At 42.5% G+C, this 23,576-nt stretch overlaps 1 protein-coding gene across 3 annotated transcripts in view; it reads right to left on the bottom strand.

Annotated features, from left to right (window-relative positions):
* The window catches only part of grid2ipb (glutamate receptor, ionotropic, delta 2 (Grid2) interacting protein, b), a 241,121-nt gene that overhangs the window by 151,630 nt on the left and 65,915 nt on the right, over positions 1–23,576 (bottom strand). The gene's annotated exons all lie outside the window — the stretch shown is intronic.

Here is a 23,576-nt window from a genome sequence, read left to right as displayed (position 1 = left end):
CACACTTTATACCAGGGTGACAGGAGGCTACCACATCAAAATGGGTAAGCTACCGAAGAAGGCGGCAAGGATAATTATTGACAGAGGCAAGTCAACACAAACATGGAAAAGTACACAAAATTTTATTGCCTCAATTGTTTAGTCAATGTTAATGAAACCCTGACATCTTCAACATCTCCCTGATCAGTGCCACCGTTCCAGCGTGCATCAAGGCCGCCACCATTGTCCCCATGTCGAAGAAGTCTTCAGTGTCAGTTGCACTCACATCCATCATCATGAAGTGTTTCGAGAGGCTCGTCATGAGACATATCAAGACCCTGCTGCCCCCCTCACTGGACACCCTGCAGTTTGCGTACCATCCCAACCGCTCAACAGATGACGCCATTGCCATCACCCTCCACCTGGCCCTAACCCACCTGGACAAAAAAGACACATACGTTTGAATGCTGTTCATACACTTCAGTTCAGCATTGTGTTAATCATCCCTCAGAAACTGATTGGAAAGCTGAGCCTACTGGGCCTGAACACCTCCCTCTGCAACTGGATCCTAGACTTCCTGACTGGGAGGCCTCAGTCAGTCCAGATCGGGAGCAGCATCTCCATCACCATCATATTGAGCACGGGGGCTCCCCAGGGCTGCGTGCTCAGTCCACTGCTGTTCACTCTGCTGACCCACAACTGTGCTGCAACACACAGCTCGAACCATATCATCAAGTTCGCTGATGACACGACCGTGGTGGGTCTCATCAGCAAGAATGACCAGTCAGCTTACAGAGAGGAGGTGCAGCGGCTAACGGACTGGTGCAGAGCCAACAACCTGTCTCTGAATGTGAACAAAACAAAAGAGATGGTTGTTGACTTCAGGAGGGCACAGAGCAACCACCCCCCGCTGAACATCTACGGCTCCTCGGTAGAGATCGTTAAGAGCATCAAATTTCTTGGTGTTCACCTAGTGGAGAATTTCAACTGGTTCCTCAACACCAGCTCCATTGCAAAGAAAGCCCAGCAGCATCTCTACTTTCTGCAAAGGCTGAGGAAAGTCCATCTCCCACCCCCCATCACATTCTACAGGGGTTATGTTAAGAGCATCCTGAGCAGCTGCATCACTCCCTGGTTCGGAAATTGCATCATCTTGGATCGCAAGACCCTGCAGCGGATAGTGAGGTCAGCTGAGAAGATCATCGGGGTCTCTCTTCCCATCATTACGGACATTTACACTACACGCTCCATCCGCAAAGCAAACAGCATTATGAAGGACCCCACGCACCCCTCATACAAACTCTCCCCCTCCTGCCATCTGGGAAAAGGCACCGAAGCATTCGGGCTCTCACGACCAGACTATGTAACAGTTTCTTCCCCCAAGCTATCAGACTCCTCAATACCCGAAGCCTGGACTGACACCTTGCCCTACTGTCCTGTTTATTATTTATTGTAATGCCTGCACTGTTTTGTGCACTTTATGCAGCCCTGGGTAGGTCTATAGTCTAGTGTAGTTTTTTTTCTGTGTTTTTTTTTTACGTAGTTCAGTCTAGTTTTTGTACTATGTCATGTAACACCATGGTCATGAAAAAAACGTTGTCTCATTTTTACTATGCACTGTACCAGCAGTTATGGTCGAAATGACAATAAAAAGTGACTTGACTTGACTTGACGTTTTATCTGATAAATCCAGCATGGCAGCACCCATGTACTAATTGTTCACTTCCTGCTCAGCGAAGGCAGGCATATTTCACCATGGTGAAACTCTTCATGACACGTTAAGAGTTACTTTTCCATTTATCTTGCAAGATAAATTAGCCAAGTATTGTTCTCTGTTTGAGACAGGAATATACCCAAGAACCAACACCTCCCTTGGGTAAGAGACTACTTACAAGCAATCAGTCATCCACTTACAGTCAGGATGGCTTCAGGGACAGTGTTTGGTTCTCTGTCTGAAATGCAGGAAATTCTGGGAGAATTTCTGGGAGACCTTTAGCATCCCGGATAATCACATTTCCGAATAACCACATCTGCACCAGGTGCACTGAGCTGCAGCTCCTCAGAGAACATATTAAGGAACCGGAGCTACAGTTTGATGACCTTCCACTCATACAGGACAATGAGGAGGTGGTAGATAGGAGCCACAGGGAGGTGATCACCTCCTGGGGAACTGAACTGTCAAGAGAAGGAAGGGAAATGGGCAGTCTATGCAGAGTACACATGCTGTTGTTCCCCTCAAAAATAAGTACACCACTTATGTAATAAGGTTAATGTTACAATTGTAATGGGGGACTTCAATATAAAAGGAATTTGGGAAAATCAGGTTGGTGTTAGATTGCAAGAGAGGGAATTTGGTGAATGCTTACGAGATTTTTTTTAGAGCAACCTACATTTGAGCCTACTCAGGGAAAAGCTATCTGAGATTGAATGTTATGTAACAACCCAGATCTTATTAGGGAGCTTAATGTAAAGAAGCCCAGAGTCCTAAGAGAGGTTGCTAAAAAGATAACGGATGCATTGGTCATGACCTTTCAAAAATCACTTAATTCTGGTATGGTCCCAGAGGACTGGAAGATTGTAAATGTCACTCCACTCTTTAAGAAGGGAGGAAGGCAGTTAGCCTGACCTCAGTGACTGTGAAAGCGTTGGTGTCTATTATTAAGGATAAGGTTTCAGGGTACTTGGAGACTAATGAGAAAATAAGTCAAAGTCAGCATGGTTTCTGTAAAGGCAAATCTTGCCTAACAAATTTATTAGAGTTCTTCAAGGAAGTAAGAATAAGGGGTAGGCCATTTAGAACAGAGATGCGGAAAAACTTTTTCACCCAGAGAGTGGTGGATATGTGGAATGCTCTGCCCCAGAAGGCAGTGGAGGCCAAGTCTCTGGAATGCATTCAAGAGAGAGTTAGATAGAGCTCTTATAGATAGCGGAGTCAAGGGATATGGGGAGAGGGCAGGAATGGGGTACTGATTGTGGATGATCAGCCATGATCACAGTGAATGGTGGTGCTGGCTAGAAGGGCCAAATGGCCTACTCCTGCACCTACTGTCTATTGTAACAAGCAAGGTGGACAAAGGAGAGGCAGTGGATGCTATTTACTTGGATTTTCAGAAGGCATTTGTTAAGGTGCCACACATGAGGCTGTTTAACAAGATAAAATTCTATGGTGTTACAGGAAAGATATTGGCATGATAGAGGAATGGCTGACAAGCAGTGAGTGGGAGTAAAGGGGCCTTTTCTGGTTGGCTGCCAGCAACTAATGGTGTTCTTCAGGGGTCAGTATTGGGACCACTACTTTACACATTGTTTGTCAGTGATTTGGATAATGGGATTGATGGCTTTGTGGCAAAGTTTGCAGATGATGCGAAGATAGGTGGAGGGGCAGGTAGAGCTGAGGAAACAATACGATTACAGCAGGACTTGGACATATTGGAAGAATGGGCAAAGAAGTGGCAGATGGAATACAGTGTTGGGAAATGTATGATAATGAGTTTTGGTTAAAGGAACAACAATGCAGAATGGGGAGAAGGTTCAAACATCAGAGGTGCAGATGGACTTAGGAGTCCTTGTGCAAGACTCCCAGAAAGTTAATTTACAGGCTGAGTCTGTGGTAAAAAAGGCAAGTGCAATGTTGGCATTCATTTCAAGGGGAATAGAATATAAAAGCAAGGGGACAATGCTAAGACTTTATAAGATGCACTTGGAGTATTGTCAACAGTTTTGGGCCCCAAATCTCAGAAAGGATGTGTTGGTCATTGGAGAGAATCCAGAGAAGGATAGCAAGGATAATTCCGGGAATGAAGCAGTTAACATACCAGGAGCGTTTGGCAGCTTTGGGCCTGTACTCACTGGAATTTAGAAGAACATGGCGGGATCTCAATGAAACCTACCAAATGTTGAAAGGACTAGGTAGGATGGATGTTCCTCCTATGGTGGAGGAATCCAGAACTTGAGGGTACAGCCTCAAAATTGAGGGGCAACCATTAAGAAGAGAGGTAAGGAGGAATTTTTTAGCCAGAGAGTAGTGAATCTGTGGAATGCTGTGCCACAGTCTGTGGTGGAGACCAAGTCCTGATCGGTCAGGGCATCAAAGGATATGGTGAGAAGGCAGGTGTATGGGGTCCGGGATCAGTCATGATGGAGTAGACTCAATGGGCTGGATGACCTATTTCTGCTCCTATATCTTATGGTCTTATGGAATTTTGGGGAGCAACTTGGAAGGCACAGGATATATATATTGCAAAAAGGAAGAATTATTCTAAAGGCAGGGTGACACAACCGTGGCTGACAAGAGAAGTCAAAGCCAACATAAAAGCCAGAGTGAGGGGATATAATAGAGCAAAGTTAGTAGTAAGTTAGAGGAATGGGAGGCTTTTAAAAACCAACAGAAGGCAACTAAAAAAGTCATAAAGAAGGAAAAGGTGGAATACGAAGGTAAGCTAGCCATTAAAATTAAAGAGAATACCTAAAGTTTTTTCAGATATATAAAATGTAAAACAAAGGTAAGATATCAGATATCAGACTGCTGGGAAATGATGCTGGAGAGGTAGTAATGGGGGACGTGGAAATGATGAACTACTTCTGCTTGAATTGTGCTTGCTGCAGCTTATGTGCAGGAGGGAGGGGAGCTGGGGGGGGGAATTTGATGTTCTAACATTCAGCTGTCATTCATTCTTTGGGGACACTCCTCTGTTTTCATGGATGGTTGAGAAGGAAAAGCATTTCAGGATGTATATTGTATAAGTTTCTGTGACATTAAATGTACCTTTGAAATCTTTGAAGCTGAGTGAGTATTTTGCATCAGTGGAAGACATTAGCAGTATGCCAGAGGTTGGAGAGTGTCAGGGGGCAGAAGTGAGTCAAGTTTTCATTAATAGGGAGAAGTTGCTTTAGAAACTGAAAGGTCTGAAAATAGATAGGTCAACTGGACAAGATGGTACACATTCCAAGGTTCTGAAAGATGTGGCTGAAGAGATTATGGAGACATTAGCAATGATCTTTCAAGATTCTGGCATGGTTCCGGAGGAATGGAAGATTTGCAAATAACACTCCACCCTTCAAGAAGGGTGAGAAACAGAAGAAAGGAAATTATAGGCCAACTAGTTTGACTTCAGTGGTTGGAAAGATATTAGAGTCTATTGTTAAGTATGTGGTTTCGGGGTACCCAGGTTTTCCTCGCTATCCAAAAGTAGAGCGTTCCTATGAAAACTTTCATAAGCCGAAATGGCACAAAGCAAAGAAGCAATTACCATTAATTTATATGGGAAAGAATTTTGAGCATTCCCAGACCCAAAAAATAACCTACCAAATCATACCAAATAGCACAAAAGCCGATTTGTAGAAAAAAAAAATCAGAACGTACACGCATGCTCACGTACACACATGCGCGCACACCTCCCTGCACAAGGCTTCACGGTCATGGTAGTCTTTCTCAGGGTAAACACAAGTTTAAAGTGGGCGCCTTTTTTCATAAAAGCGAAAATCCTCTTTGGATTTCTTTCGGTTAGGGAAAACAGGTACTAATGTAGGTCTTTCGTAAAACCAAAGTGGCGTAAAGCGAGGAACACCTGGTACTTGGAGTGAGATAATAAAATAGGTTGCTGTCACCATGGTTTCCTTGAGGGAAAATCTTTCCTGACAAATTTGTTGGAATTCTTGGAAGAAATAACAAGAAATAGACAAAGGAGAATCAGTAGATGATGTGCACTTGGATTTTCAGAAGGTCTTTGACAAGGTGCCACACATGATGGTGTTTAACAAGTTAGGAGTACAGTACATGGTATTACAGGAAGGATACTAACTTGGATAGAACATTGGTTGATTGGCAGGAAGCAAAGAGTGGGAATAAAGGGAGCCTTTTCTGGTTGGCTGCTGGTGATTAGTTGGGGGTTCTGTGTTGAGACCGCTTCTTTTTACATTAAATATCAATTATTTGGATGACGGAGTTGATGGCTTTGTGGCCAAGTTGTATATGACACCGAAGTAGGTGGAGAGGCAGGTAGTTTTGTGGAAGTAGAGAGGCTACAGAAAGACAGACAGATTAGAAGAATGGGCTAAGAAGTGGCAAATGGAATACAGTGTCAAGAAGTGTATGGTCATGCAATTTAGGTTGAAGAAATAAAAGCATAGACTATGTTCTAAATGGAAAGAAAATTCAAAATTCTGAGGTGCAAATGGACTTGGGAGTCCTCATGCAGGATTTCCTGAAGGTTAATTTGCAGGTTGAGTTGCTGGTGAGGAAGGCAAATGCAATGTTAGCATTCATTTCGAGAGGACTAGAATATAAAAACAAGGACGTAATGTTGAGGCTTTATAAAGCACTGTTGAGGCCTCACTTGGAGTGTTGTGAGCAGTTTTGGGCCTCTTATCTAAGAAAGGATGTGCTGACATTGGAGAGGGTCAAAGCAGGATCATGCAAATGATTCCAGGATTGAAAGACTTGTCATATGAGGAGTATTTGATGGCTCTGTGCCTCTATTCATTGGAATTCATGAGGGGTGACCTCATTGAGACCTATCAAATGTTGAAAGGCCTTGATAGAGTGGGTGTGGAGAGGATGTTTCCTATGGTGGGGAGGTCTAAGAACAGAGGCACAGCCCCAGAATAGAGGGGAGTTCTTTAAGAATGGAGATGAGGAAGAATTTCTTTAGCCGGAGAGTGGTGAACCTGCGGAATTTGTGTCCGCAGGCACTTGTGGAGGCCAAGTCATTGGGTATATTTAGGGCAGAGGTTGATAGATTCTTGACTAGTCAGGGCAAGAAGGGATAGAGGAAGAAAGCAGGAAAATGGGGCTGACAGAGCAAATGCATTAGCCATGATGAAATAGTGGAGCAGACTCAATGGGCCAAATAGCCCAATTTGCTCCTATATCTTATAATCTTATGGTATTCTAATAGAAAAAAACTGAATTACAGTATGTGTGCGTGTGTGTTTGTATATAAAAATATAATTAAATTAAATTAAATAAGTGCAAAAATTAGTGTTCATGGGTTCAATGACCATTCAGAAATTGGATGGCAGAGGGGAAGAAGCTGTTTCTGAATCATTTATTCTGTTCCTCCAGGCTCCTGTGCCTCCTTCCCAATGATAACAATAAGAAAAAGGCATATCCTGGGTGATGGGGGTCCTTATTGACGGATGTCACCTTTTTGAGCCCCAGGATAATTCAGAATAGTTGGTGAAGAAATATGTTCCTATTTTATCCTTTCAGATGTTCCCTCCCCTCTACACAGGATGCTTTATCTATGTCGCTGTCTACATCTCCTGGGCCATCTCATGAGCCACCCCTTCAAATCATGATGCTTTTTTTTGCCTTTACTAATGGAGTCTTTAGATACGCAACTAAGCTTACACTGCCTCCCCACTAGAAAGAAATATTTTGTAAGGAAGAAGAAAAGAACACTGAGTCATTATGCTTGACACTTAGTACTAGCTCAGATCTTAGGCAATTTAGAGACTTGAGCAAGCTGCTGCCTAGGGGCAAGGGAATTTACTCTCAAAGTTACATATTAATTCTGCATTAAAGGATTCAGGTGAGGACTACAATAGAACAGGTTACATGAGAAGGCTAATGTAGATAAATTTCAAAAGCCAATGAGAGATCAAAAAGCATAATGGTGCCTTACTCCATCCTCTCAGAACATTCAGCAGAACAATTCCTATTCTTGCCAGTCAAGAAACCATAGACATATCTGTTGAATCAGGTTTGCCATATCCATAGTGCCGCAGTTAACAGAATAGGTTTCAGCCACTAAAGATCATTCAAAGGAAGAGGCATTCAAATTACATGAACCACAGTGCAAGCTCAGTGTGTTGGCACAACTCCAATTGATACAGCCAGGAACTGTTTCCCATAAGAGCTAACAAATGCACACAATTGTCTGCTCTATTGACATGCATACTGAGCCATTGCTAATAGCTTTGTGATTAGCCTTCCACAGGATTGCAAGACATATTTTTAACCTGGTCAGGAGAGTGCCATTGGCAGAGTGAAGCAAGTATCTTATTTCAAAATAGTACTATTTTCATCCCCACTGCTAGCATTTTGACCACATATTCTTAGTTCCCCCATAAGAGTGAGGAATCTCACAATGCTCCAGCACCATTCAGTTATAGCATTGGTTAATGTGCTTCTTTAGCATATGTGCATTGGTGATGAAAGAGAGCAATATTACTGAAGACTCTAAATTGTGGGAAATAATGGGCCACAATGTTCCTGATTCAAAATATAATGCACCAAGATGTTTGGTATCCATGCATTCACTATACTATCAGTGAGAAATTCAGGACCAAAGCCTTGGATTAGAAGGATTTCCCTTTAGAACAGAGATGAGGAGGAATTTCTTTAGCCTGGGTGTGATTAACCTGAGGAATTCATTGCCACAGACAGCTGTGGAGCTCAAGTCATTGAGTATTTTTAAAATAGAGTTTTAAACAGACCTTGGAGGTGGACCGGAGTAATGTTGGCACTAAACAGCCATTCCTTTGCTTGTATCTTCGGAAACAGCTCTATTTTCATCTGTAATATCTTTATTTTTCCTTTCAGGGTTCTTTTGAAGACTCTGACCTGGAGTTACATGTTGATTATGGTTCTTTGTGGAAATGGGACCCACTTTTGGGCCTTCATAACTGGCTGTTGTTCGACATCCCAAGGGCTCAGCCTAAGAGTCCGACTCGGCTTTGGAGGTCTACGATCTTGAGGCTCTGGAGACAGGTGGATCGAAGTTAGTGTTCCGGCAGGAGACCTGTGTGTTGTCAGGGGAGTCAGTGTGTTCAGATCTTTGGGCACAGAGCTCAAAAAAAGCAACATAACAGACTTTTAACATTGCAAACCAGCGAGTTGTTTGTTATGTCTCCCTGCTCACCGTGAAAATGGAGACTCCTCCTTCTCTCTTATTAGGGGGAGAGAGAGCCTGTGGTATGTTGAATACCAGGTGAAATGTGAAGTCTTTGGGGTAACTGCAAGTCTGTGTCTTTGCTGTTGCTTTGCTCATGCTTGAGTGCTTGGTGATGGTGCCAATGCTTTTTTTTTGCCAGTGGAGAGATGGGGGATTGTTGGTTACTGCCGCTTACACACAGGAGGGAGGGTGAGCTGGGGGGGGAGGGACTTCGGGGTTTTAACATTTAACTGTTATTCATTCTTTGGAGCACTCCTTTGTTTTTGTGGATGGTTGCAAAGAAAAAGCATTTCAGGATGTACGTTGTATACATTTCACTGACATTAAATGTACCTTTGAAACCTTTGAATTTGATAGTTTTCTGATTAATAAGGTCAACAAAAGTTGAGAAGGCAGGAGAATGGGGTTGGGAGGGATAATAAATCAGCTATGATGGAATGGTTCAGCAGACTTAACGAGTCAACTGGCATAATTCTTCTCCTATGTCTTATGGCCTATGATCTATATCCAGGACCTAAATTCAGCATGACACATGAAAATGTAATGTGGAGACATTGAACTAAAGTGGAACATACAATTATTATAAATAAGTTATTGTTTGCTTCACTTTTTGTCTTTATGGCTCCCATTTCATTCCTATTCTTCACTGGCAAGGGAGGGACAGTGATCATCGCTGCCGATCTCACAAGATGTGGGGATGGGTCCTAATGCAGATTGGGAAACCAATCTATCAACTCTTTCCTAAACCAAAGTTCAAAGTTCCTAGTAGAATTATTATCAAAGTACATATATGTCACCCAATACTACTCTGAGATTCATTCCCTTGCAGACATTTATAGTAGAACAAGACATACAACAGAATCAATGAAAAGCTATACATAAAGTCTGACAACCAATCAATGAGCAAAAGACTAACTGCAAATACAAAAAATAATCATCATCATAAATAAGCAAGTAAATAAATAACACAGAGAACATGAGTTGTAGACTCCTTGGAAGTAAGTCCATAGGTTGTGTTCAGTGATCATTTCAGTGTTGTGGTGAGTGAAGTTATTCATGCGAGTTCAGGAATTTGATGGTTGAAGGTTAATAATTGCTACAACCAACCAGCTCCATCAGGATGTCTGCAGTGACAAGTGACAAACACCTCAGAAGGAGGATGGGTTAATCAAATCAACTGTCAGGGTAGAAGTGAGGGACCTCAATGAGGGGAACCCCTTTCACCATGGACCTACTGCCTCCAGGACCTCAGGTAGCAGGTACTTTGATGTTTCCTTCAGAGACATAATAGGATGGCAGAAGCCTTTCAGGAGAAAGGGAATGAGGCTCCACTGTCACTGCTGGATATGAAACCAGTCTTCACCATTCCCAGAAGGAGCATGTGATAACTGTACATATTGAACCCACATGTACCAGTTGTCGATGTCCTCACCTTCCTGGCCCATTACATCAAGAGAGCAGGAGGCTGTGTGAATATCAAGAACTTAGTTGGGATCTGAACCAGCAAGTGTCTGTTGAAGGACAAGTTAAGAGTGGATGCTAATGGTGCCATCATTCACCCATCCTTAGTGTATCCATCAAGGAATTGTGGTTGCATGGTATATGCAAGACAATCAGAACTGCAACAAATGTGGACATGTTGTGGCCCAGTGCAGCACAGTCATCTGTAAGAAATGCAGGCAGGAAAGGCAGCAGACCAAGAATTCCAAGAAAGCAAAGGATGCAACCTGTGGAGAGAGGCAGGTCATCTCTTCAAAACCTGCTCCAAAATGTGCCTGTGTCTACACCCAGCCAACAGAGGGAGAGCTAACAACAACAACAACTCGCAGAGAATTGTTGACACACCCCTTACCAGTGCAGAGATTCCAGCAGAGTCTAAGGCCAATACTGAGGAAAGGCAAACCACCTCGAGCTCCCAAATCCCAGCCACAAAGATACAGGCCTCTCCCAAAGAGGAGATATAAATGGTAGAGGTAATGGCAGAGGGACAAGGAGAATGGCAGGTGGTGAAAAGGACAAAGCCTCAGAAGAGAGCACCTGAGAGGCAACAGGTTTCCGAGAGTAAAAGAAACAGGATGAAAATGGCATGCAGCAGACCAGTAACCTCTCCTCAGAGGACGAAGCGAACAATGCAGGTAGAAGAGCAGCCAAAATGGAGCGGACAAAGAGGAAGAAAGACAAAAATAGATGAGGAAGAAATTCAGCCTGGCACCTCTGAGCTCCAGGGGCCTGACAGCAGTATAGTGACAAATGCACCCCAGCTATAGGGGCCTGAAGTGATACAGAGGCCATTAGTCTACAGTTCTGGGGGTCCAGGAACAGCACAGGATCCACCAGCCGACAGATACAGGAGACTGGGAGCAGCATGGAAGCTGTCAGCCCCTAATTCAGGGAGACCAGTACACCCCAGATCCTGGGAGGCCAGTAGTGGTACAAAGGCCATTGAACCCCAGCTCTAGGAATTGGTGAGCAGCACCAGTTCCCAATCCAGATCAGGAACAGAACAGCATCTGATGCAGCTCAGATCACAAGAGATGGAACATATGAAGCAATCAGAAACAGAAGCTAGACAGAAATACAGGCAGACCTTCCCCCACCCCGGTGACATCACCAGCAATGCCTACCACAAAGGACCCTGCAGCCTGGGGGAGATGAATCTCCCGAGACATAAACAGTGAGGCAATTCAACCAAGGCAGTAGGTATGAGGGCTCAGGTTGATTGACAATGGACTGTAATTGTGATCCCTGAACTCAAATAACAATGGAGATAAAACTGGTTTCTCTACACATGCTCAGTGTTATAGAACCCCAAATGAATTTTATTTTATTTATTATTTTGCGACGCAGCACAGAATGGGCACCTCAGCCCTTCAAGCTACACCACCCTGCAACCCCCAACAATTTAACCCTAACCTAATCACAGGACAACATAATGACCAATTAACCTGGTAACTGGTACATCTTTGGACTGTAGAAGGAAACTGAGCACTCGGAGAAAACTGTCATGTTCCATAGGGAAAATGTACAAACTCCTTACAGAAGATGCCAAGATTGAACACCGAATTCCAATGCCCCAAGCTGTGATAGCATTGCACTACCATTGCACCAGTGTGATGTGATAATGCCTTCCGAGATCAAGGCAGATGAGACTATTTTAAGAAAAGGTGGGCTGCCACACCTCCACAATTACTGGAGGTAGTCATGATGGTGATCTCAATGATTGTCTATATGGATGTTAAGCGCATGTACTACCATGGTTAACACCTGTTCTGAGAATAATCAATAGTATTGGCATATTGGTATATTCAGGTGTGCAATGATTTTGTACTGAATTTAATATGCATTTTACAGAAAAAAACTTTTCATTAAAAACCCCTGAAAGAATGCTTCCTTATCGGGTAATTTTTGAAAAGGTGTTTAGCTTGCTGCATAGCTGTGTTCACACACGGTGAGGGCAGTAGAATATTAGCATGCTCCACAATGATTTCACTACTCTTCATATTCTTTTCTTAGTTAATATTGACACAAAATATTCATTTCAGAATCATCCACACTCTCCTCCTCCAAGCACACATTCCTCTCCTTTAACCTTGAGTTGTCTTATTATCTCCTGAATTATCCTCTTGCTCTTGATGTAAAAGGACTTGGGATTTTATTTCTTCCTACTTTCTAAGGAATTTTAATGGCCCCTGCTGGCTCTCCTAATTCCCTTCTGTTACCAATCATAATATTAGTGAACGCTTCCTAGCTCCTGCCTTATGCTCTCATAATTTGCTCGCCCCAATTTCATATTTTCCTTTCTTATCCCCATTTGTAGCTATCTTAAAACTTAAGGTGTTGAGTTCAGTGTTTTCTCAATGTTCATCTACAGAAAGGTCATTCATCTGGCCAGGCTCATTTCCAATACAAGGTCCAGCATAGCCCTGCTCTACATATTATAATTTTATGACACTCTCTTGGAAGCTCCTAAAAGATTCTACCCTATCTAACCTTCTTGCACAAAGGAGGTCCCAGTCTATGATAATGTTGTTGAGTCACCCACGACAACCCCAAACAAGAGAAAGTCTGCAGATGCTGGAAATCCAAGCTACACACACAAAATGCTGGAGGAACTTAGCAGGCCAGACAGTATATAAGGAAAAGAGTAACAGTTGATATTTCTGGGAAAATGTCAACTGTTTACTCTTTTCAATAGCTGTTGACTGGACTGCTGAGTTCCTCCAGCATTTTGTGTGTGGATTGTGACAGCCCTGTTCTTGCACATTTCCTTAATCTGCCTGTCTATATCCCATGGCTTCTAGGGAGTCTATAGGGTAATCTTAACAGAGTGATTGATCTTTTCTTATTTTTAGTTCTACTCATATAGATTCAGATTCAGCCTTCTGTTATGTCCCTCCACTTCAGCTGTAACATTGTCCCTGATTAGTTTTGAAATTCTTCCTTTTTATTTTTCTTCCCTCTCTATCTTTTCTAAAACATTGAAACCCTGAAACTAAGCAACCAATCCTGCCCCTCTCTCAACCAAGTCTCTGTGATGACCACAACAATATACTTTGTAATGGTCACAATATCACAGTGCACCATAAGAGCATGGAGGTCATGGTAAAGATATAATGTAGAATATAATGTGCAGTTCTCATCCCCACACCATAGGAAGGGCATGACTCCACTGAGTACTAAAGAGATTTACAGGGCATTCCCTGGGACAAAACATTTTGGTTATATTTGTTTTCATCAGAGCAGAACACAAGGGATCTGACAGAGGTATACAAAGTTATGTGGGGCATATAGACAGGGAAAATTATGGAAATGTATCCCCATAACAGTCATACCTAAAACTGTAGAGCAGAAGACCATAAGATAACAGGAGCAGAATTAAGCCATCAAGTCTGCCCCGCTATTTCATCATGGCTGATCTGTTTCTCTCTCAGCCGCAATCTGCTGCCTTCTCCCCTAACTTCATGCCCTGACAAATAAAGAATCAATCAACCTCTGACTTAAATATAGCCGATGACTTAGCCTCCACAGATTCACCATCTAACGACGAAAGAAGTTCCTCCTCATCTCCATCTTAAATGGATATCCTTTATTCTGAGCCTGTGCCCTCTGGTCCTAGAGTCCCCCACCATATGAAAATTCTTCTCTACATCCATTCCATCAAGGCCTTTCAACATTCGATAGGTTTCAAAGAGATTCCTCCCCCATTCTTCTGAATTCCAGTGAGTACTGGACAAGAGCCATCAATCAAACCTTTCATTCTCAGAATCATTCTCATAAACCTCCTCTAAACCCTCTCCAATGTCAGCACATTGTTTTAAGAGGCAACCAAAGCTGATCACAATACGCCAGTGAGGCCTCATCAGTACTTTACAAAGCCTCAACATTGCATCCTTGCTTTTATATGAATGCATGCTAACATTGCATTTGCCTTTCTCACCACCAAGTCAACCTGAAAATCAACCTTTTGGGAATCCTGCATGAGGACTTCCAAGTCCCTTTGCACTTCAGATTTTTCAATTTTCTCTCCATTTAGAAAATAGTCTACGCTTTTATTTCTTCTACCAAAGTGCAAGATTATATACACTTCCTGGCACTGTTTTCTATTGGCCACATCTGCTCATTCTCCCAAGTTCTTCTGCAGCCTCCCTGCTTCCACAGTACTACCTGCCCCTCCACCTATCTTCATATCATCTGCAAACTTAGCCACAAAGCTATCAATTCTGTCATCTAAATCATTGAGATATACTGCAAAAAAGTTGTCCAAGCACAGACACCTGTGAAACACCACTAGTCACCAACAGCCAACCAAAAAAGGCTTTTTTCCACTCTTTGCCTCCTGCCAATCAGCCAATGCTAGTGTCTTTCCAGTAGTACCATGGACTCTTAACTTGTTAAGCAGCCTTATTTGTGGCATCTCATCAAAGGCCTTATGAAAATCCAAGTACATCCATCAATTCTCCTTCATCTATCCTACTTTTAATTTCTTCAAAGAATTCCAAAAAAATTATCAGACAAGATATTCCCTTGAGGAAACCATGCTGACTTCAGTCCATTTTATCAAGTGTCTCCAAGTAGCCCAAAACCACAACCTTGACAAATGACTCCAACGCCTTCCCAACCACTGAGGTCAGACTAACAGGCCTATAATTTCCTTTCTTCTGTTTCTCTCCCTTCTTGAAGAGTGGAGTGACATGTGCAATTTTCCAGTCTTCTGGAACCATTCCAGAATCTAGTGATCCTTGAAAAATCATTACTAATGCCTCCACAATCTCTTCAGCCACTTCTTTCAGAACCCTGGGGTGTAGACCATCTGTTCCATGTAACTTATCTACAATCAGACCTTAGAGCTTCCCAAGCAACTTCTCCCTAGTAATGGCAGCTTGACTCACTTCTGCCCCCTAACACTCTTGAACTTCTAGCATACTGCTAGTGTCTTTCATAGCAAAGACCAATGCAAAATACTCAATCAGCTCGTCCGCCATTTCCACGTCCCCCATTACTCCCTCTCTAGCATCATTTTCCAGTAGTCCAATGTCTACTCTCGCCCCTCTTTTACTCTTTATATATTACAAGACACTTTTGGTATCATTGGCTGGCTTACTTTTGTATTCCATCTTTTCACTCTTTATGACTTTTTTAGTTGCCTTCTGTTGGTATTTAAAAGCTTCCCAATCCTCTAACTTCCCACTAATTTTTGCTCTATTATGCGCCCTTTCTTTGGCTTTTATGTTGGATTTGACTTCCCTTTAAGCCACGATTGAGTCATTCTGTCTTTAGAATATTACTTATTTTTTTAGATGTATCTATCCTGTGCCTTCCAATTTGCTCCCAGAAATTCCTGCCACTGCTGCTCTGCCATCATCCTTGCTTGTGACCCTTTCCAATAAACCTTGGCCAGTTCCTCTCTCATGCCTCTGTAATTCTCTTTTCTCTTCTGCAATACTGATATATCTGACTTTAGCTCCTCCCTCTCAAATTGCAGAATAAATTCTATCATATTTTGATTAGTGGTCACTAAGGATTCCTTTACCTTAAGCTCCCTAATCAATTCCAGTTCATTGCACAACAATCCACTCTTGGGCTCAACCACGAGTTTCTCTAAAAAGCCATCTTGTAGGCATTCTACAAATTACCTCTCATGGGATCTAGCACCAACCTGATTTCCCCAATCTACCTGCATATTGAAATCCCCCTATCTTTTTGATGCAATGTGTATCCTTGGATGTTAAGCTCCCAGCTATAATCTTTCAGCCATGTCTCAGAGATGTCCATAAAGTCATACCTGCCAATCTCTAACTGTGCTACAACTTCATTACCTTATTTCATATACTGCATGCATTCAAATATGACACCATTCATCCTGTTTTCATCGCCCATTTCGATTTTATCCCCCTATTACATTGCAACTCATTCTGCTAACTGCAATTTCACCAAATCATCAACCTGTCCTTGCTAGCAGTCTCACCTCATACTGCATCTATCTGTATACCAACTACCCATCCTTAGCCACATACCCCTGCCAAATTAGTTTAAACCCTCCCAAATACCTCTAATAAATCTGCCTGCAAGGATATTGGTCCCCATCAGATTCAAGTGCAACCTATCCCTTTTGTACAGGTCATATCTTTTCCAGAAGAGATCCCAATTATCCAGAAATCTGAACCCTTGCCCCCGCACCAGTTCCTCAACCATGCATTTATCTGCTGTTCCTACTCTCACAGGCATGTGGCACAGGCAGCAATCCAGAGATTATTACCCTGGCAATTTTTGCTTTCCAGCTCCCTAAAATCTTTTCACAGGACCTCCGTGCATTTCCTACCTATGTCATTGGAGCCCATATTTACCAATATTTTTGGCTGCTCATCCTCCTCTTCTTCTTCTTTGGGACATACTGTATCTAAATTTGCAAATTGCTCCCAGAAACTCCAGCCATTTCTGCTGTGCCGTCATCACTGTTCCCTTCCGATAAATTTTGGCCAGCTCCTCTTTCGTGTTTCTGTAATTTCCTTTACTCCACTGTAATACTGATACATCTGACTTCTATTGAGCTGCAAAACGGTGCACATGGAGCAGATGTGGTTACCTGGGAGGCTGTAGGTCACCCAGAATTCCCACATCTTATACAAAGAACATAACACTGCCCCCAGAATCATTCTCACAGCTCTGTGCCCTAACAAATGAGGAATGAAGAATAAAGAAAAAACGTACCAGATACTTAACACACCCAAGCCTGATGAGCATCTGTTTAGTGTATCCATGTGGTGAACTACATATACCTGTCTGGACACCCCCCCCCCCCCCCCCCCCGCTGACTGCTCCTGTGGCTCCTCCCACAGACCCCGGTATAAAGGTGATTGGAGGCACTGCTCCTCCCTCAGTCTCCAGGATGTTGTGTGATGGTCACTTGCTGCTTGTGCTTTCTTCCAGCCAATAAAAGCCTACTTTAACCCACGTCTCAGAGTTATTGATGGTGCATCAATCCAGTAAGTGGTTTACAAGTGATCTGAAAAGTATTCTTTCTTCATCCAGAAACTGGTCAGTATCTAGAACTCACTGGCTGAGCAGGTGATGGATGCAGTCACTTCAAAACTAGGCATTTTACAAGGTCCAAGTGGGAGGCTTATCCAGAACATTAAGATGCATGGATCTTTAATGATTTGGCCATTGGGATTCAAACTGGCTTGCTTATAGAAGACAAAGGATAATGGTAAATGGGACTTTTTCTGGCTGCAGGTCCATGACTAGCAGAGGTGTGTGAGGATCCATGCTGGGACCTCAGATGTTTGTTATATATATACATTCAGTGGCACTTTATTAGGTACACCTGTACACCTGCTCGATAATGCAAATATTTAATCAGCCAATCATATGGGAGGATCTCAATGCACAAAACTATGTATTATATAGAACCATAGAACATTACAGCACAGAAACAGGCCTTTAGGCCCCTCTTAGCTGTGCCAAACCATTTTTCTGCCTAGTCCCACTGACCAGCACCTGGGCCATATCCCTCCAAACCCCTCTCATCCATGTACCTGCCCAAGTTTTTCTTAAATGTCAAAAGTGACCTTTCACCAGTTCATCAGGCAGCTCATTCCACACTCCCACCACTCTCTGCGTGAAGAAGCCCCCCCCCCCATGTTCCCTTTAAACTTTTCCCCTTCACCCTTAACCCATGACCTCTGGTTTTTTTCTCCCCTGTCCTCAGTGGAAAAAGCCTGCTTGCATTCACTCTATCTATACCCATCATACTTTCATACACCTCTATCAAATCTCCACTCATTCTCCTATGCTCCAGGGAATAAAATCCTAACCTATTCAACCTTTCTCTGTACCTCAGTTTCTCAAGTCCCAGCAACATCCTTGTAAACCTTCTCTGCACTCTTTCAACCTTATTAATATCCTTCCTGTAATTAGGTGACCAAAACTGCACACAATACTCCAAATTCAGCCTCACCAATGCCTTATACAACCTCACCACTACATTCCAACTCTAATACTCAATACTTTGATTTATAAAGGCCAATGTACCAAAAGCTTTCTTTACAACCCTATCTACTTGTGAGCCACTTTTAGGGAATTATGTACCTGTACTCCCAGATCCCTCTGTTCTACTGCACTCCTCAGTGTCCTACCATTTACCTTGTATGTTCTACCTTGGTTTGACCTTCCTAAGTGCAATACCTCACACTTGTCCGCATTAAACTCCATCTGCCATTTTTCAGTCCATTCCTCCAACTGGTCCAAATCCCTCGGCAAGCTTTGAAAACCTTCCTCACTGTCCACTACACCTCCAATCTTTGTATCATCAGCAAATTTGCTGATCCAATTTACTGCATTATCATCCAGATCATTGATATAGATGACAAATAACAATGGACCCAGCACTGATCCCTGTGGCACACTACTTGTCACAGGCCTCCACTCAGAGAAGCAATCCTCCACTACCACTCTCTGGCTTCTTCCATTGAGCCAATGTCTAATCCAATTTACTACCTCACCATGTATACCTAGCGACTGAATCTTCCTAACTACCCTCCCATGCGGGACCTTGTCAAAGGCCTTACTGAAGTCCATGTAGACAACATCCACTGCCTTCCCTTTATCCACTTTCCTGGTAACTTCCTCGAAAAACTCTAATAGAGTGGTTAAACATGACCTACCATGCACAAAGCCATGCTGACTTTTTCTAATAAGTCTCTGTCTATCCAAATACTTGTAGATCCTATCTCTTAGTATTCCTTCCAATCATTTACCTACTACCGATGTCAAACTTACTTTTTGAGCCTTTTTTAAACAATGGAACTACATGAGCTATCCTCCAATCCTCCGGCACCTGACCTGGTCAAGAGGTTCATTTGTTCAGACAAACATCATAATGGAGAAGAAATGTGATCTAAGTGCGATGATTGTTCATGCCAGACAGAGTGGTTTGAGTATCTCAGAAACTGCTGATTTCCTAGGATCTCTATGCACAGAAATGGTGCAATATACACAAAACACCTAGTGACCAGCAATTCTGTGGACAAAAAAAAGTCTTGTTAAATGAGAGAGGTGAGAGGAGAATGGTCAGACTGGTTCAAGCTGATAGGAAGGCAACAATAACTCAAATAACCAGGTGTTACAAAAGTGTTGTGCAGAAGAGCATCTTTGAACATACAACAAGTCGGCCTTAAAGTGGGTGGGCTACATCAGCAGAAGACCATGAACACAAACTCAATGGCAGTACATACAGGAGGTACTTAATAAATTGGCCACTGAGTGTATAAATAACTTGGATGAAAATATGCATGAGTAAGTTCGTAAATTCACAGAGGATGCAAAGATTGAAGGCTGAAGATTGAAGGATGCAAAGATTGTAAGAGTATACATCAGTATATAGACCAGTTACAAATATGAATATGTAGAGAGGTGGGAGTGGAGTATGATCAATGTACAAGCAACAAAGATTAAATTTATTAGGAGACTTTGGTTGAATTAACTCAGCCAACATTGTGGGTCAAAAGGCCTGTCCTGTGTTATACTGTTATGTGTTGTAGCAACACACACAAAATGCTAAAGGAACTCATCAGACCAGTCAGCATCATTTGTTCTATGTTCCATATGGGTATGGAGCAAAATAGAGAGAGTACAGAGGAGATTTACTAGAATGTCACCTGGGTTTCAGCACCTAAGTTACAGAGAAAGGTTGAAAAAGTTCGGTCTTTGGAGCGTAGAAGGTTGAGGGGGGACTTGATAGAGGTATTTCAAATTATGAGGGGGATAGATAGCATTGACGTGGATAGGCTTTTTCCATTGAGAGTAGGGGAGATTCAAACAAGAGGACATGAGTTGAGAGTTAAGGGGCAAAAGTTTAGGGGTAACACGAGGGAGTATTTCTTTACTCAGAGAGTGGTAGCTGTGTGGAATGAGCTTCCAGTAGAAGTGGTAGAGGCAGGCTCGGTATTGACATTTAAAGTAAAATTGGATAGGTATTTGAACACGAAAGGAATGGAGGGTTATGGGCTGAATGCAGGTAGGTGGGACTAGGTGAGAGTAAACGTTCAGCACGGACTAGAAGGGCCAAGATGGCCTGTTTCCATGCTGTAATTGTTATATGGTTATATGGAAATGGCAGATGAAGTTTAATCTGGCCAAGTGTAAAATGTTGCACTTTGGGAGATAAACTGTTAAGGGAAAGTACATTATTAATAGGATAGCACTTGTGTACAGAGGGATCTTGGGGTCCAAGTCCATTGTTCCCTGGAAGTGGTTGCATGGGCTGGTAAAGAAGGCACATAGCATGCTTGTTTTTATTAGTCAATGCTTTAAGTTCAAAACCCGGTAAGTTATGCTGCAGCTTTATAATACACTGGTTAGGGCACATATAGATTGCATTCAGTTTTGGTTGCTTGTTATAGGATGGCTGTGGAATAGGGTAGAAAAGATTTACCAGAATGTTGTGTGGATTAGAGAGCATGTGCTATAGGAGAGGTTGACACTAGCAGTATGGTGGAAGTTCCAGGTGTCAGGGGGCATGAAGTGAGTGAAGTTACTACCATAACTAGAGAGAAGGTTCTTGGGAAACTGAAAGGTCTGAAGGTATTTAAGTCACCAGGACCAGATGATGTACACCCCACACCCCAGAGTTCTGAAAGAGATGGCTGAAGAGATCCATGGAGGCATTAGTAATGAGCTTTCAAGAATCACTAAATTCTGGAATGATTCCGGAAGACTGGAAAATTGCATGTCATTTAATTCTTCAAGAAAGGAGAGAGGCAGAAGAAGGGAAACTATAGGCCAATTACTCTGACCTCAGTAGTTGGGAAGATGTTGGAGTTGATTATGCAGGGTGAGATTTCAGGGTTTTGGAGGCACATGATAAAGTAGGCCATAGTCAGCATGGTTTCCTCAAGGGAAAATCTTGCCTGACAAATCTGTTGGAATTCTTTGAAGAAATAATAAGTAGGATAAAGGAGAATCAGGTGATGTTATGTACTTGGATTTGCATAAGACCATTGACAAAATGCCATACATGAGGCTGCTTAACAAGCTACAAGCCCATGGTATTACAGGAAAGATTCCAGCAGGGATAAAGCAGTGGCTGTCTGGCAGGAAGCAAAGAGTGGGAATAAAAGCAGCCTTTTCTGACCAGCTGCTGGTGGCTAGTGGTGTTCCACAGGGGTTTGTGTTGGGACCGATTCTTTTTATGTTATATGTCAATGATTTGGATGATGAAATTGATGGCTTTGTTCCAAAGTTTGCAGATGATATGAAGATAGGTATAGGATGTAGGGGCAGGTAGTTTTGAAGAAGTAGAGAAGCTACAGAAGGACAGACAGGTGAAGAGAATGGGCAAAGAAATGGCAGATGGAATACAGTGTTGAGAAGTGTATGGTCATACATTTTGACAGAAGAAATGAAAGAGTTGACTATTTTCTAAATGGAGAGAAAATACAAAAAACTGAGGTGCAAAGGGATTTGGGAGTCCTTGTGCAGGATTCCCTAAAGGTTAATTTGCAGGTTGGATCTGTGGTAAGGAAGGTAGATGCAATGTTAATATTCATTTCAAGAGGACTAGAATATAAAAGCAAGGATGTAAAGTTGAAACTTTATAAAACACTGGTGAGGCCTCACTTAGAGTATTGTGAGCAGACATGGGTTCCTCATCTTAGAAAGGATGCTCTGAAACTGGAGACACTTCAAAGGAAGTTCACAAAAATGATTCCAGATTTAAATGGTTTGTCATATGAAGAGCGTCTGATGGCTCTGGGCCTGTATTCTCTAGAATGCAGAAGAATGAGGGGTGGCCTCATTGAAACCTATCAAATAGAGAAAGGCCTTGATAGAGTGGACGTGGTGAGGATGTTTCCTGTGGTGGGAGTGTCTAAGGTCAGAGGACAAAATTCAGAATAAAGGTGTGCCCTTTTAGAACGGAGATGAGAAGGAATATCTTTAGCCAGAGAGTGGTAAATCTGGGGAATCCTTTGCCACAGGCAGCTGTGGAGGCCAAGTTTTGATGTATATCTAAAGCAGAGGTTGATAAGATTCTTGATTGTTTGGGGCATGAAGGGATATGGGGAAAAGCCAAAAGATTGGGGTTTAGAGGAAAATTAGATTAGCCATGATGAAATGGCAGATCAGACTCGATGCGCCAAATGACTAAATCTGCTCCTCTCTGGAGCAGTGAAGGCTGAGGGTGATCTGATATAATTTTTTTTAATATAAGATTGCTAGAACCATAGATAGAGTAGACAGGCAGTATCTTTATCCCAGGGTCTAAACATCTAAAAAGTTCAAAATAATTTATTATATAATACTAGAGAGCATGCATTTGTGGTGAGAAGGTTTTGTTAAAAGGAATTGTGTGGGGAAAACTGTCTTTATGCAGTGGTGGGTGCCTGATGTGCACTGTTAGGGGTGGTAGTAGAGGCAAATACAATAGAGATGCTTAAGAGGATTTTTCAAAGGCCCATTAAAGTAAGAGTCTCCTTGAGAGTGAGTCATACTTTGAAGGGGAGAGACAGAGATCTGTGTTGAGCAAGGGCTATTAAAAGCAATAAAGATTTGTTGTAAGTGAGTCATATTTTGAAGTATTGAGAGGGTGAGCAAGATCTGTGCTGGCTTAAGCCAATAAAAAGGAGCAAAGTTAAAGGGGAACAGCCATTGTTGGAGTGCATAGTGTTTGAGTGGTGAACAGAAGCTTTGGCTCAACAGGCTTCAGTGAAAAGAGCCAGAAGCATAGGTAAATAGCAGGTAAGAACAGGTAAGGATTATTTCATTAGATATGGTATTAGTTTTATATAATTCAATATACCAAATCACAACAAATCAAATAAAATAGAGATGCAGGATCAAACGATGTGTTGTAGCTGCAGGATGTGGGCACTGGTAAACCCCATTCTTGTTCCTGATTACCACATCTTCAGCAAGTGTTGGCTGCTTGAGGAACTTGAGTTGATGACCTGAAATATGAGCTTTAAATACTGCAATACATCAGGGAGGTAGAAAGTTATCTGGATATTATGTTTTCAGGAGGTAGTGGCACCCGTTAGATTAAACATTACAAATTTAGTCTGTGGCCAGGGGCAAGAGGATGTGACTGAGAGAGGCAGGTAGGGGAATCCAAGAGGCAGTACTGGAGGAGCTTCAGCCCTTCAGCTTGTTTAACAGGTCTGAGATTGTTGCTCTCTGTGAGGATGAGAGTGGGGGCTGTTGGAA

Source organism: Hemitrygon akajei, chromosome 11 (genome assembly GCF_048418815.1).
Source record: "Hemitrygon akajei chromosome 11, sHemAka1.3, whole genome shotgun sequence".
In the NCBI taxonomy this organism is placed as follows: Eukaryota; Metazoa; Chordata; class Chondrichthyes; order Myliobatiformes; family Dasyatidae; genus Hemitrygon; species Hemitrygon akajei.
Note: the sequence above shows the minus strand (reverse complement) of the source record. Positions and strands in the feature narration are given on the sequence as shown.